We start from the raw sequence: 15,845 nt of genomic DNA, 5'->3' as shown, positions 1-15,845 counted from the left end.
GGGGAAGATCCCCTGGAGAAGGAAATGGCAGCCGAATCCAGTATTCTTGCCTGAAAAATTCCATGGACAGTGGAGCCTGGCAGGCCACAGTCAACGGGATCACAAAGTGTCGAACACAACTGAGTGACTTTGCAGCAGCAGAGGGCAACTCTTTTGATTAAGAAAAAAGTAGTATTTAATGATAAAATGGCAAGTTATTTGCCATTGTTCATAAGAATTCATGCTTAAAACTTCAGTTCAGTTCAGTTCAGTCGCTCATTCATGTCCGAATCTCTGCAACCCCATGAATCGCAGCACGCCAGGCCTCCCTGTCCATCACTAACTCCCGGAGTTCACTCAAACTCACGTCCATCGAGTCAGTGATGCCATCCAGCCATCTCATCCTCTGGCGTCCCCTTCTCCTCCTGCCCCCAGTCCCTCCCAGCAGAAAAGACTCCCAGAGTCTTTTCCAATGAGACAACTCTTCGCATGAGATGGCCAAAGTACTGGAGTTTCAGCTTTAGCATCATTCCTTCCAAAGAAATCCCAGGGCTGATCTCCTTCAGAATGGACTGGTTGGATCTCCTTGCAGTCCAAGGGACTTTCAAGAGTCTTCTCCAACACCGCAGTTCAAAAGCATCAATTCTTTGATGTTCAGCCTTCTTCACAGTCCAACTCTCACATCCATACATGACCACGGGAAAAACCATACCCTTGACTAGATGGACCTTTGTTGGCAAAGTAGTGTCTCTGCTTTTGAATATGCTATCTAGGTTGGTCATAACTTTTCTTCCAAGGAGTAAGCATCTTTTAATTTCATGGCTGCAGTCACCATGTGCAGTGATTTTGGATCCCAAAAAATAAAATGGACTGGAATGGGTGAATTTAACTCAGATGACCATTATATCTGCTACTGCAGGCAGGAATCCCTCAGAAGAAATGGAGTAGCCATCATGGTCAACAAAAGAGTCCGAAACGCAGTACTTGGATGCATTCTCAAAAACGACAGAATGATCTCTGTTCGTTCCCAAGGCAAACCATTCAATATCACAGTAATCCAAGTCTATGCCCCAATCAGTAACGCTGAAGAAGCTGAAGTTGAATGGTTTTATGAAGACCTACAAGACCTTATAGAACTAACATCCAAAAAAGATGTCCTTTTCATTATAGGGGACTGGAATGCAAAAGTAGAAAGTCAAGAAATATCTGGAGAAACAGGCAAATTTGGCCTTGGAATACAGAATGAAGCAGGGCAAAGACTAATAGAGTTTTGCCAAGAAAATGCACTGGTCATAACAAACACCCTCTTCCAACAACACAAGAGAAGACTCTATACATGGACATCAACAGATGGTCAACATTGAAATCAGATTGAGCATATTCTTTGCAGCCACAGATGGGGAAGCTCTATACAGTCAGCAAAAACAATATGGGGAGCTGACTGTGGCTCAGATCATGAACTCCTTATTGCCAAATTCAGACTTAAATTGAAGAAAGTAGGGAAAACCACTAGAACATTCAGATATGACCTAAATCCAATCCCTTATGATTATACAGTGGAAGTGAGAAATAGATTTAAGGGACTAGATCTGATAGAGTGCCTGATGAACTATGGAATGAGGTTTGTGACATTGTGCAGGAGACAGGGGTCAAGACCATCCCCATGGAAAAGAAATGCAAAAAAGCAAAATGGCTGTCTGGGGAGGCCTTAAAAATAGCTGTGAAAGGAAAAGAAGTGAAAAGTAAAGGAGAAAAGGAAAGATAGAAGCAGCTGAATGCAGAGTTCCAAAGAATAGCAAGGAGAGATAAGAAAGACTTCCTCAGTGATCAATGCAAGGAAATAGAGGAAAACAACAGAATGGGAAAGACTAGAGATCTCTTTAAGAAAATTAGAGATACCAAGGGAATATTTCATGCAAAGATGGGCTTGATAAAGGACAGAAATGATATGGACTTAACAGAAGCAGAAGATATTAAGAAGAGGTGACAAGAATACACAGAAGAACTATACAAAGAAGATCTTATGACCCAGATAATCCCAATGGTGTGATCACTCACCTAGAGCCAGACATCCTGGAACGTGAAGTCAAGTGGGCCTTAGAAAGCATCACTATGAACAAAGCTAGTGGAGGTGATGGAATTCCAGTGGAGCAATTTCAAATCCTGAAAGATGATGCTATGAAAGTGCTGTACTCAATATGCCAGCAAATTTGAAAAACTCAGCAGTGGCCACAGGACTGGAGAAGGTCAGTTTTCATTCGAATCCCAAAGAAAGGCAATGCCAAAGAATGCTCAAACTACCGCACAATTGCACTCAGCTCACATGCTAGTAAAGTAATGCTCAAAATTCTCCAAGCCAGGCTTCAGCAATATATGAACCATGAACTTCCTAATGTTCAAGCTGGTTTTAGAAAAGTCAGAGGAACCAGAGATCAAATTGCCATCATCTCCTGGATCATGGAAAAAGCAAGAGTGTTCCAGAAAAACATCTATTTTGGCTTTATTGACTATGCCAAAGCCTTTGACTGTGTGGATCACAATAAACTGTGGAAAATTCTGAAAGAGATGGGAATACCAGACCACCTGACCTGCGTCTTGAGACCATTCAGGTATGACCTAAATCAAATCCCTTATTATTATACAGTGGAAGTGAAAAATAGATTTAAAGGACTACATCTGATAGATAGAGCGTCTGATGAACTATGGACACAGGTTCGTGACATTGTACGGGAGACAGAGATCAAGACCATCCCCTTGGAAAAGAAATGCGAAAAAGCAAAATGGCTGTCTGGGGAGGCCTTACAAATAGCTGTGAAATGAAGAGAAGAGAAAAGCAAAGGAAAGGAAAGATGTAAGCATATGAATGCAGAGTTCCAAAGAATAGCAAGGAGAGATAAGAAAGACTTCCTCAGCGATCAATGCAAAGAAATATAGGAAAACAACAGAATGGGAAAGACTAGAGATCTCTTGAAGAAAATTAGAGATATCAAAGGAATATTTCATGCAAAGATGGGCTCATTAAAGGACAGAAATGGTATGGACCTAACAGAAGCAGAAGATATTAAGAAGAGGTGGCAAGAATACACAGAAGAATTGTACAAAAAAGACCTTCATGACCAAGATAATCACTATGGTGTGATCACTCACCTAGAGCCAGACATCCTGGAATGTGAAGTCAAGTGGGCCTTAGACAGCATCACTATGAACAAAGCTAGTGGAGGTGATGGAATTCCAGTGGAGCAATTTCAAATCCTGAAAGATGATGCTGTGAAAGTGCTGTACTCAATATGCCAGCAAATTTGAAAAACTCAGCAGTGGCCACAGGACTGGAAAAGGTCAGTTTTCATTCCAATCCCAAAGAAAGGCAATACCAAAGAATGCTCAAACTACCGCATAATTGCCTTCATCTCACACGCTAGTAAAGTAATGCTCAAAATTCTCTAAGCCAGGCTTCAGCAATACGTGAACCGTGAACTTCCAGATGTTCCAGCTGGTTTTAGAAAAGGCAGAGGAACCAGAGGTCAAATTGCCAACATCCGGAATCTGGATCATTGAAAAAGCAAGAGAGTTCCAGAAAAACATCTATTTCTGCTTAAAACTTACAACTTTGCACATATGTCTTCACAAGCATATCACTTATCTCTGTTTACTTAAATTACTAATAAATTTTATGTGCTCCCTTAATTTTGTAAACTGGCTGTATGATTTGTTGTTGGAAAAGAGACAGATTCAAGGAGAGCAAACCAAACTAAATTGAGTTCAACAAAGACTTGAGTTATTGGATTTGCTTTAAGACTGGCATCTAGTTCTTTCAACAGACAAACGTCATCTGGAGTCCGCATGCTGTAACCCAGTGAAGATTCAGAGAAATAAGCACTTATACGCTGTGTTTATAGTGTGCATGAAGACAGTCTTTTTAAAGGCTAACTGTGAGCTGTATTAAAGTTTCTAAAATGAGCTTAGTGGATGTGCCAATGTGATAGTGAAATGTCCAGCAATTTCACTTATCGAAATTTTGATAAGTTAAACAATAATCTGTGAAAGATTTAATTATAGAAATGTTCATTACAGTATTTTTATAATAGATAAAAATAGAAATAAATGTCCAACTCATGCAATTTATGAAATAAATTTTGGTATATGGACACAGGGGAATGAGTGCCTACATAGAAGAATATTGACAGGAAAAAGTACTCATATATATTAAGATCTGGTAATAAAACTGTGTTAGAAAATCTGGTAATAAAATCTGTGTTAGAAAAAAAAGACTATACATGTTAAACATTATATACATTCACAGAAAGTGACTGGGAGAACACTTAGTGACAACTCTGAATATAATTAATGGAATATAAGTTTTCCTCTTTTTGCTTGGCTTTATTTTCTAAAAATAGTTTTTGTAATGATGATGTATTTATTTTGCAAAGAGGGGAAAGTTCAAATACACGGGAGTGATTAGTCAAGAGGCGTGACTCATTTTCCCTAAATTTTCATCTGTAACAGATACATTAATTGAGGAGACAAGTGGGATTTTAAAAACAGATTGCTCTCTTAAACCAAGATAGCACTAAATTTACAGTTTCAGATTTATAGCAATAGGCTCATGGTCTCAGCTTAATGTCTTCTTAATAGTATTTGTCAAGGCCACTCGTGTGTAATATGTGTAGGATAAAAACATAGTTGTATATGACATAACTTTCATACAGCCTTATCTAATTATCAATAATTAATCAATATATTAACATTTCAGCAAGAAAAATTTTAAAATCTCATCAAATATGTACTGAGAAGAGAATAAAAGCACAAATAATAATAAAATGCTTTTTCAAAAGATACTACAATCTACCATATAGTTACACCCGTAACTATACACTAGTATGTCTGTCACTAGTATGCACATTGATTGGTTTGTAGAATTGTAAAAATAGTGATGCATATTGAAAATGGAATGAATATGCAATGCTTTTTGTGTTTTTAAACTGGATTTAATCTCAACTGCCTAGGTCTCTCCTGTTAGGGACAGGTTCTGTATCCTTTCCACTCAATCTTTAGGAGCAAGCAGTGGTGACGTCGTGACTAGTAAGCCTTTCCTGTCTGTTTCAGGAAAATCTGGTCTTTCCCTCTTCTGTGCAGTGGAAACTTTTAGTTTGGGTTCCTGTTATAGAATTTAGTTCAACTCACTCGAAAATCAGTCCATAGATTTGCCTAGTCTACTAAACTGTCAACAAAGCAAGAATTATATGAAATTCATCTTCATATTACTAACAGAAACCTTCTATAACAAATGATTGATACAAATGGTACACTGCTTACCAAAGACTTGTGTATTGGAATGGTTTAGTCAATGAATCTCTTCTTACATGTGATAAACTGAATGTTTGTGTCCCTCCAAATTAATATTTTGAAACCCTAATCTGCAAATAGGAGATGGGGCTTTTGAGAGGTAACCAGGGTTAAATGAAGTAATTTGAGTGGGGCCCCAGTCTGATGGATTGGCGTTCTTATAAGAGGAGATAGTAGAGAGGTCTCTCTCTTTGCATGTGTACAGAAGAGGTCATTTCAGCATATGAAGACATGGTGGCAGTTTATGAGCCAAGAAAGACACCTCAGAATAAAACCTAACTTTCCACAACTTGATCTTGAACTTCTCAGTTTCCAGAATTGTGAGAAATAAGTTTCTATTGTTCAAGGCAGCCAGTCTATGGTATTTTGTTTTGGTAGCCTGAGTAAACAAATAGATTGCCTCTATCAGAATTTATTATCTTAACTACCATTTTGTATGTCAGTTATAAGCTTTTACAAAGATACAAACATATCTATGGTATCAGTAGACAACAAGTTAATGATGATTTATCTTAAACATAAACCATTAAAACCAAACAGGCCTTATATATCCAGGTCATTGCCAAATATTGATATAAATAAATGCATGATTTAACACAGTTCTATAACTTAAAAGGAGCACATTATTCCAAAAACCTTATATGAATATGTCCTTATGTTTAGTTACAAATGTGGTTCTAGCGCACAAAAATTTAAAATTTATTTTTCCTCTTATATTAGATCTATTTTGCAATAATTTCTCTTTCTTACCCTCTTTTGTTTGATGTGCTGTCTTAAAATTAGGATCCCATATCTTAATTCAAACCATCTCCAGACTGCCAAGTTATTGGAATATTTATGGGTTTCATTTCATATATCACCATATCTAATTTCTAGCCACATCAATTAAAATATAAATGTCTCAATGAAATATAAATAGGATGAGAAAAAATAGTGTTTCTTAAATGCTCAGAACACTCCTTCTCCATCACCTTGAATACAAAACACTGTGCTGTACTGTCTGCATAGAGAAGCCAAACAGGTGGAATGCAAATCAGGAGAAAGTCATTGACAGATAAATTAAATAGTCATGATCTGAATATTGAGTTTAGCAAGCATCACAGTCTATTGGCGCCAAGCTAGATTTCTTGTCTTGTACAAAAATGTTATGTTGTTCTTGTTAAGCAGTCATCCATCTAAGTGACTTCAAGGCCTTTAAGACCCAAATAGGCAAAGCTCATCTATCAGCCTCTTGACTTCAGTCAGCGCCACAGCAGCTTCCATAATAAGCTGAGTCCACATATTCTAATCATTTTATTACAGGAACAAATCCCATTTTTATTGTAATTTTTAGTGAGATATTGGTTAGCTTTATTAAGAACTCCTTTTGATCTGTTGACTCTTAGTTATGGACTATGAACAAGAGTAGCAGAATATATTGTTTTTGAAGAGAAATTTTCCATGATTTATGCTTGGTCTATTGTCTGACTTCAGTAAGAGTCTAGGGGGGGAAATGATTTTCTGATAACTAAGTGCAAGGATGCTTGTCATTTTCCCATAGAACATTTCCAAAGCAGGATAAAATGTCAGGATGGATAAAATGGTGACCAATAGTGGAGACAATTTTAAATTCAAAACAGGTGATTTTAGTGCATGTATTTTCATCAGTATATTAAATCCCAACAAGTATAGTAATTTCCAGTACCAGATTTAAATGTCAAAAATTAAGCTAAACCAGCTGTTTGGCATCATATCAACAAATAATTGTCCTAGGATTTAATTAAACTTTTTTTCAGCTTAAAGATTTTTCTAATGCCAGAGGAGTTATAATGACAATATTTTTTCCTCAAAATAATTTGAAGTTTAACACAATCTCAGTGAAAACATTCATGCAGAAATGACAAAATTACCTTTTTTTGTGACAGTGATGACAAACTAAGCAAGCAAGAATAGAAAATACATTTTTGAAATCAACTGTAGAGAAAGAGATCTAAGACCTAAGAATTTATAAAACCATAATACATTTTTAAATGTTGGGGTAATGAATGGTAGTCATAAAAGCAGAAAAATCAAAGTAATAAAAGACTTCAAAATCCTTTAGAAATAAAGCAGGTGTTTATTTCTGGCACAACAAGTGCCAGACACATTTCACCCATTCTTTTCTCTAACCATAGTGGCAAAACTGTGAAGCAGGCATTATCATTTTGCCTATTTTATTTTTAGATTTTTATGTATTCTTGGCTGTGCTGGGTCTTGGTTTGTGTGTGTGGGTTTTCTCCAGTTGTGGTGAGTAGTGGCTGCTCTCTAGATGCAGTGTGCAGGCTTCTCATTACAGGGCTCTATCTTGTGGAGTCGGGTTCCCAGGCACGCGGGCTTCAGCAGGTGCAGCTCACGGGCACTAAGGTGTGAGTTCAGTAGTTGTGGCGTACAGGCTTAGTGGACCCCAGCATGTGGAATCTTCCCAGACCAGGGATCAAACCCACGCCTCTGTGTTTGCAGGTGATTCTTAACCACGGGATCACCAAGGAAGTCCAATTTTGACTATCTTAAAATGAGAAAAAGCTGAAAGTAGTAAGAAAGTAGATCCTTTTTTTTTCCCAATATATTGAAATATAATTGATAGACAATAAATCCCCTGCATAAAAATCTTCAAGTTGGAAACTTTCAAAATGGGAACACACACTTGTATGCCAGCTCTTGTACTGTACTACAAGGTAGTGGTATAAGGTGCTATGCAGGAAGATTTACAATATTTTCTTTATTTTTGGTGTTTATTTTGTATGTATTTCTTGTGTGAAAAGTACTATAAACCTATTACAGTGTGGTACCCTATAGCTGATTGTGTTAGTTGGGTTCTTAGGTTAATTTTGTTGGACTTAGGAACAAATTGGATTATGAATGTACTCAGAACAGAACTCATTCATGTGGAGGGACTTACTGTACCATAAACTGAACTACTTATAGCATAAGGTTTGAATCCTAAATAAAATATTAGCAAACCAAATTCAATAGTATATTAAAAGGATCGTGATGGATTTATTTCAGGGATTCAAGGATGGTTCACCAGAGGCAAAAAAGTAAATAGGATATGCCACATTAATAAAATGAAGGATAAAATCATATGATCAATCATATGATAAATCATCATTCATTCCCCAAGTTGTGTCCAACTCTTTGCAACCCTATGAACTGCAGCACTCCAGACTCCTCTGTCCATGGTATTCTCCAGGCAAGAATCCTGGAGTGGGTTGCCATGCCCTCCTTCAGGGGATCTTTCCGACCCACAGATTGAACCTGCCTCTCTTACGTCTCCTGCATTTGCAAGTGGATTCTTTACCACTAGCACCACCTGGGAATCCCAATCAGCTCAACAGAAGTAGGAAAAAACATGTTATGAAATTCAACACACTTTTATGATAAAAAACTATAAACAACATCCTTTAAGAAGGAAGGTACCTCAATTTAATAAAAGTCATATGTGACAAGCTTATAGCTAAGTTGTGCTAAGATCAAGTATAAGACAAGTATGTCCATTCTTGGGGCTTCCCAGGTAGCACTAGTGGTAAAGAACCCACTAGCGGGAGACATAAGAGAACGCGGGTTTGATCCCTGGGTCTGGAAGATCCCCTGGTGGGGAAAGTGGCAACCCACCCTAGTATCTTTGCCTAGAGAGTCCCATGGACAGAGGAGCCTGGAGGCTGGAGTGACACGGGTTCCAAGAGACTGACACAACTGAAGTGACTTAGCACACATGCTGCCCATTCTCTCTATTGTCCTTCACTGTAGCACTGAAAGTCCTAGGTGGATCCATCAAGCAAGATAAAGACAGACATTGGAATTGGATGGGAAGAAGTAAAATTTTCTGTTTGCAGTGATATGGTATCATGTGTAGAAAACCATGAGACTCCACCAAAATACTGTTAGAACTAACAAATGAATTCAGTAAAGTTCCAGGACACAAAAATCAATTTATAAAAATCACCTGTATTTCTAAACACTAACAACAAATCATCAGAAAAAGAAATTAAGAAAACATTTTCATTTACAAAGCTTAAATGGTAATCAATTTTCTTATAAATTAAAAGTTCTACCCCTATTTAAAATTTTTTACAATTTCTTTTGAAGAATTACTTTACATGTCAGCCTGATTTCTGATAAAGAAACTTGTGATTCTTCAGGTATTTATAATCATGCTTTTACATTATATTTTGTGATTATTTTCTATGTGAGTTACTAGGCTATGTTTAAAACAAAGTAAGCCTGTTAAAAATTTATCCAGAGTGTTTTTTTTCTCTTTTATCCACAATACAGTGAACTATTATATTTTCTATACACAGTGGAGCATTGTTTCCAACTTTTAAAATTTATTTTTAATTGGAGGATAATTGCTTTAAAACATTGTATTGATTTCTGCTGTACAACATTGTTAGTCATAACTATATATATACATATATATGGATATATATATATATGTGTGTGTGTGTGTGTGTGTATATACATATATATATGTATATATACATCTCCCCTCCCTCTTGTGCCTCCCTCCTGCCTCCCATACCAGCCCTCTAGGTCTTCACAGAGTGCCAGGCTGCCTCCCTGTGTTATACAGCAGCTTCCCACTAGCTAGTTATTTTACACATGATATTGTATGTATGTCAATATTATTGTCTTAATTCGTCCCATCCTCTTCATCCTCTGCTGTGCCCACAAGTCCATTCTCTATGCCTGCATGTCCATTCCTTCCCTGCAGATACATTCATCAGTACCATTTTTTTGAGATACCATATATATGTGTTAATATACAGTATTTGTTTTTCTCTTTCTGATTTATTTCACTCTGTATAACAGGCTCTAGTTTCATCCACCTCACGACCACTGGCCCGAATCTGCTCCTTCTTATGGCTGAGTAATATCACAATGAAGCATTTTAAATGAATCATCTAATGATGTCTTATTTCAGTAGACTAGAACTCTAGGTAAATAAGCATTTTGGAAATATTGTTTCTTATGTCAAAAAATAAAGTGCTGCTGGAATCTAAGAACTCTGCTTTAAAAGAAGGGTCAATGACATCATCTCCTTTTCTAGTACTCTTTTTGCTTTGTTTATCAGAGATTACAGAAAAAATTTATTTTGTGAGGAAAATGTTTGTTTTCAGACATTCTTGTCACATCAATGTTCACATTCATGAAAACATTGCATTTCTGTGTCAGAATAAATTTCATAACAATTAGGAATTCAATAAATAGAACCACTGTGTGAAATTCAATTTTCATATTTGAATAACTTTGGCTACAAGTTAAAAATATTAGCCACTGGTATATCTGCTTTTAAAAATAGTGCACTATCTTTAGATATATACATCTGAGTTCCTGCTACCTTGTCAATTTTTCTAATATATTATGAGGAAAAAAAGCATGTAGTGAATTCTGAATCACAGAATTCAAGTTTAATCTGTTTTGCATAATCTTCAAGGGTAGGTGTATACTCTGAAGCTTCCTACTGGAGGCCTCCCCACAATAGATTGATTCAGATGAGGAATCAAACTAAAATGGATATAAAATGGAGTCTTATAGTGGGTATAAAATGGAGTCTTCCAAGGTAGGCACATCTATTCTCTAATTCGTAATTCTTTCTCTAGGTGTGTCTGATGGACTGTTTGACTTATCTATTGTGTCTAATGAACAATATGCAAAAATGTACTTTTTTGATTGTTAGAAATTCTACTTGGCATTTTTTATAATTATTTCCCTTTTTACAGGTCTTCCATAATAACTCATTTGTAGTTTTATTTTTAATTTTATAAACATTTTAAGCAGACTCATCTTAAATTCTATAGGAAGAGTCTAGGATCTATCATTCCAGTTGGCATCTAATTTTGCTCTTTGTTTTGCTTCCTCTTGATCATGGTGACTATTTCCCGGTGTCTTCTAATTAGGTGTCTGAGCTGATATTTAACTGATCTAAATCTATGGGAATTCTGTGAGGTTGGGGTTGAAGGGATTCTCCTTCAAAGAATATCTGCCTCTTTCTAGGTTAAGGGAAACCAAGAATCCACTACAAGTTAATTTTGCAGTTTGAAATCTCCTAGTCCATGTAGGCATTGTTAGATCTGTGGTTATAAATTCTCAAGGAGTCCTGTAGGGAGGCTTGGAGGCTGAGAGGAGCAAGGTTCTTTTTCTTCTTTTTTTCCCAATCCAGAGCGCAGGCCAAAATAACTGTATTTTCCTATTGTCATCCTTGGTCAGAAAATAGATTTCTTTTTTTCTCTAGCTCACTCTAAATAAAATATGGTTCTCCAAGAATCCTGATTTATGAACAAAGTCGTATTTCTAGCTCTCCATCACTTGCAAACCCCAAGTCTTCTATCCTATGAATGTATCCCTAGAAAAGCAAGACTTTACATTCTTGAGTGTGGCAGACATCCACGTACCCAAGTTGCTTTAACATCCTTAATGCTATTCCCGCCCCACCCTTCCATCACTGGCAACCATAAGAGTCTCTGTTGTTGACAATTAGATGCCATGTTCTTCACCAATGACCTTTTCTGTGGGCATTTCCCGCTCCCCTATAACATCACTACCTCTAGTGGAGAAATACTCCACTTACCTGGAACCTAGTTTTTGCTTTTGTTTGATGGCATTATGACCCACCTGCCATTTCTCTTGAAGACTGGGCCCTGGTTTTGAAATTAAATTAAACTCATATATCTGTGTCTTTACATATATAAGTGTGTGTAAATATATATATAAGTGTATAAGATATATCCATGTCACGTATCTTTGCATTACTAAACCGTAGTCTTATTCCACTGTTTTGAGACTGGCTTTTGCATTCTCTGGGATCTTGGCCTGTTGTCTCTCCTTCCAACTGTTGCATTGTCATCTACTCTCTAGTTAGACAACAGACACATTAATCTCATATGATTAATTTCCCTATTCTATATGTTTCCATGAAGAAAACATATTACTTCATTTTTTGTTCCTCCAAAGTTGGCTTATTTTATTATTTTGAAATTATAAAATAATATATACTTTATTTCAAAACCACTCCCTCTCCTCTCCTGTCATTCCCAGAATCTTGTATACCAGAGATAATCATTATTAAAGTTTGATCCTTTGTGTGTATCTTTACCTCCAAAAAGTATATCGATAAGTTCTTATACCTTAAATTTCATTTGTAGTCAGACTTTTTCATATCAAAATTATCGTGGTTATGTTTCTTTATTAAGGCATAGAGAATTATCATATTACTTTTAATTTTTATTAAGTATTCAGTTGTACTGAGTATATATAATGTATACAAAATCCTCTACAGAATAAAATGTAGATTTTCTCCAAATTAGAAAAAAATGTTTCATCCAATAATTATTTGTAGAGCCCACGGTATGATTCATTTCCATGGAATAAAGTTCTAGAGGTGAAATTACTGAATAAATTGGTCTGGTCATTTTAAAATTTGATGCATATTGGGAGATTGACCTCTAAATAGATTAATATTATTCAGTGCTGAGCATTACCAATCATATTCATCTTTGGCCATATAATTGGTCATTTATTATATTTAATTGTTAATTGATTTAGTAATATTTAGCAGCTTTTTTGGTACTGACATTTAAATTAAATGCCAGCTTTTTCAAAGCCTGCTATCCTATAGACAATGATATAGCAAGGTTTCCCTGGTGGCTCAGATGGTAAAGAATCTGCCTGTAATGCAGGAGGGTCTTACCAGGAGGCTCTAGTGGTAAGGAACTCAACAGCAAATGCAGGAGACAAGATATGCAGGTTCAATCCATGGGTCGGGAAGATCCCTGGAGGAGAATATGGTAACTTACCCCAGTATTCTTGCTTGGAGAATCCCATGGACAAAGGAGCATGGAGGGCTACAGTCCATAGAGTTGAGAGGAAACATAACATGCATGCATGCATGCAATGCAGGAGACTTTGGTTTGATCCCTGGGTTGGGAAGATCCCCTGGAGAAGGGAATGGCAACTTACTCTAGTATTCTTGCCTGGGAAATCCCATGGATAGAGGAGCCTGGTGGGCTACAATCCATGGGGTCACAAAGAGTCAGACACGACTAAACAACTAACATATAGCTACAGATAGATAATGTCAATGAAGATGTATATAAATTGTTAGTTATCTAACTAACTGTTAGCTAACTTAGTTATTAAGTTAGCAGAAACTTAATTCTTTTTGTTAGAAAATATAAAATATAGAAGTATGTCAGGGGGAAAAAAAGTGCAAATTTTCTCGTATCTCCCACTTTTTCTTCATTTTTCAATTCCAGGCTTAGATATTGTAAAGATTTTGCTATGTATCTTTCCAGAACTTTTTATTAATAAACAAAGATGGGGACTTTGTATACATGCTCTCCTATATCTTGCTCTTTTCTTTCAATGTAAACATTTCACTTCGGGAATTGTAGCTATGACGAGCTGATTTCAGTGGCCACATAATATTTAATAGCATGGATATAAAATTCTCTGGGCTTCCTAGACGGTCCAGTAGTAAAGAATCTGTCTGTCAATGCAAGAGACATGAGTTCAATCCCTGCGTCAGGAAGATCCCCTGGAGAAGGAAATGGCAACCCACTTCAGTGTTCTTGCCTGGGAAATCTCATGGACAGAAGAGCTTGGCAGGCTCCATGGGGTCACAAGAGTCAGACAGATCTCTGTGATTAAACAGCAACACAACAAATGCTCTATTTTAATGTTCCTCCAGTGATGGGCATATTTGGTGTCGGGTTCTTTACTCTTGCAGATACTGCCGTGGATCCTTTTAATGTACTTATCCCTGTAGTGCTTTTTCTTGACCCTGGCTGTCCTCACCACATCCTTGGACATCATCAGTTTTTACATTGAAACAAGATCAGAGAGGGTATTGATTTGTTGAAACAGACTTTGTTGGTAAAGGGGAGGATGAACTTGAATTCAAGCCCAGATTTCAAACCTAGTTTTGTTCCCATGCAAATTTTGTCTTTGGGCATCTTATGCAATATAAAATGTCATTTTAAATGCTCTAACTCAGCAATAACAAATTGCTTATAGCCACTGGAAGAAAATCTGACATTTTTCTTCTAGCTGTTCTCAAACTCCACATGACTCTGATGTTTCCTTTTTTCATGCTTGAATATTGTTCACTTTTTACCAAGCTCAGCACACTTTGTCATTGCTTTCTGTAATCTCTAAATTTTGTTTTTGGTATATTTGGCTTGATTTTTCTGCACTTGTCTTCCTGATCTTTGTTTGTAGGATCTCCCTACCTTAGATCAAGACAGCCACCTATTCTCTCTTCTCAGTGCAGCTTTCTAAAGCCAACTTTCTTACCCAGTAAAGTAGGGGCGATCATTCTGCTTTATTAAATGCACTCCTTACACATAATTATATATAAAATTTTCTCATATGCACAAACTAAATATGACAAAGTGACAAAATCAACAGTCACATTAGCTGATGGTAATAATAAATTGACGGAGAAGGCAATGGCAACCCACTCCAGTACTCTTGTCTGGAAAATCCTATGGACGGAAGAGCCTGGTAGGCTGCAGTCCATGGGGTCGTTAAGAGTCGGGCACAACTGAGCAACTTCACTTTCACTTTTCACTTTCATGCATTGGAGAAGGAAATGGCAACCCACTCCAGTGTTCTTGCCTGGAGAATCCCAGGGACCGGGGAGCCTGGTGGGCTGCCGTCTATGGGGTCGCACAGAGTCGGACACGACTGAAGCAACTTAGCAGCAGCAGCAATAATAAATTGAACGCATTACTTGCCTGGTCCTGGGCCCAATTCTTCACTTGCATATTCTCACTTAATTCTTCCAATGTCTTCATGAGTTAATCACTATTATTGTGTCCATTTTATAGGTTAAATAACTTGGCAAAAAGATGTACATTTATATGAAAAGAAACAGGGACTTCAACTCAGATCTGTTTGGCTCCAGCACCCAATTATCAATTATTCCTCCTTTAGGTGAATAACCAGATGCTTAAGTCTGATTTCCATAATATGAAAGGAAATTTACCTTTCTAATAAATGTAATTTGAATATTAATGGAAGCACATATAGAAATAAATCCCAACATATATATACCTACCTGACTTGTAACTTTTCAGGATTTTATCAATGCTTGGCTAGAGGACAACTATATGCAAAACTATTATTTTGCCTGTTGCCTTAATCTATCTTGTATGCTATTTTAATTTGTAGTTTCTAGAAGTAAATAGAAAGTTATTGCCAGTTTATCACATTGACCTATTTAGGATAGTTCTAATTTAAGATAAGTATAATAAATAAACCTTTGGGAACCATAGATCCAGATAATTATCTGGAATATATATTGAGATGGAATAATAAGACTCATTTAGAAGACAAATTCAATATGAGAAGTAAAGCAAAGGTAGGAAAATTCAAGACTGCATGGGGTTAGACAAACTTATTCTTCATAATAAACATTAGTCATAAAATCCCACCTGTAGGTCAAATCATTTTAGTATGAATTCAGTGCATGTGACACTCAGCCTTGTAAAACAACCTCTCAGCTT

This window comes from Bos javanicus, chromosome 14 (genome assembly GCF_032452875.1).
Source record: "Bos javanicus breed banteng chromosome 14, ARS-OSU_banteng_1.0, whole genome shotgun sequence".
NCBI lineage: Eukaryota > Metazoa > Chordata > Mammalia > Artiodactyla > Bovidae > Bos > Bos javanicus.
The sequence above is the reverse complement of the archived record's forward strand: the minus strand, read 5'-3'. Positions refer to the sequence as shown.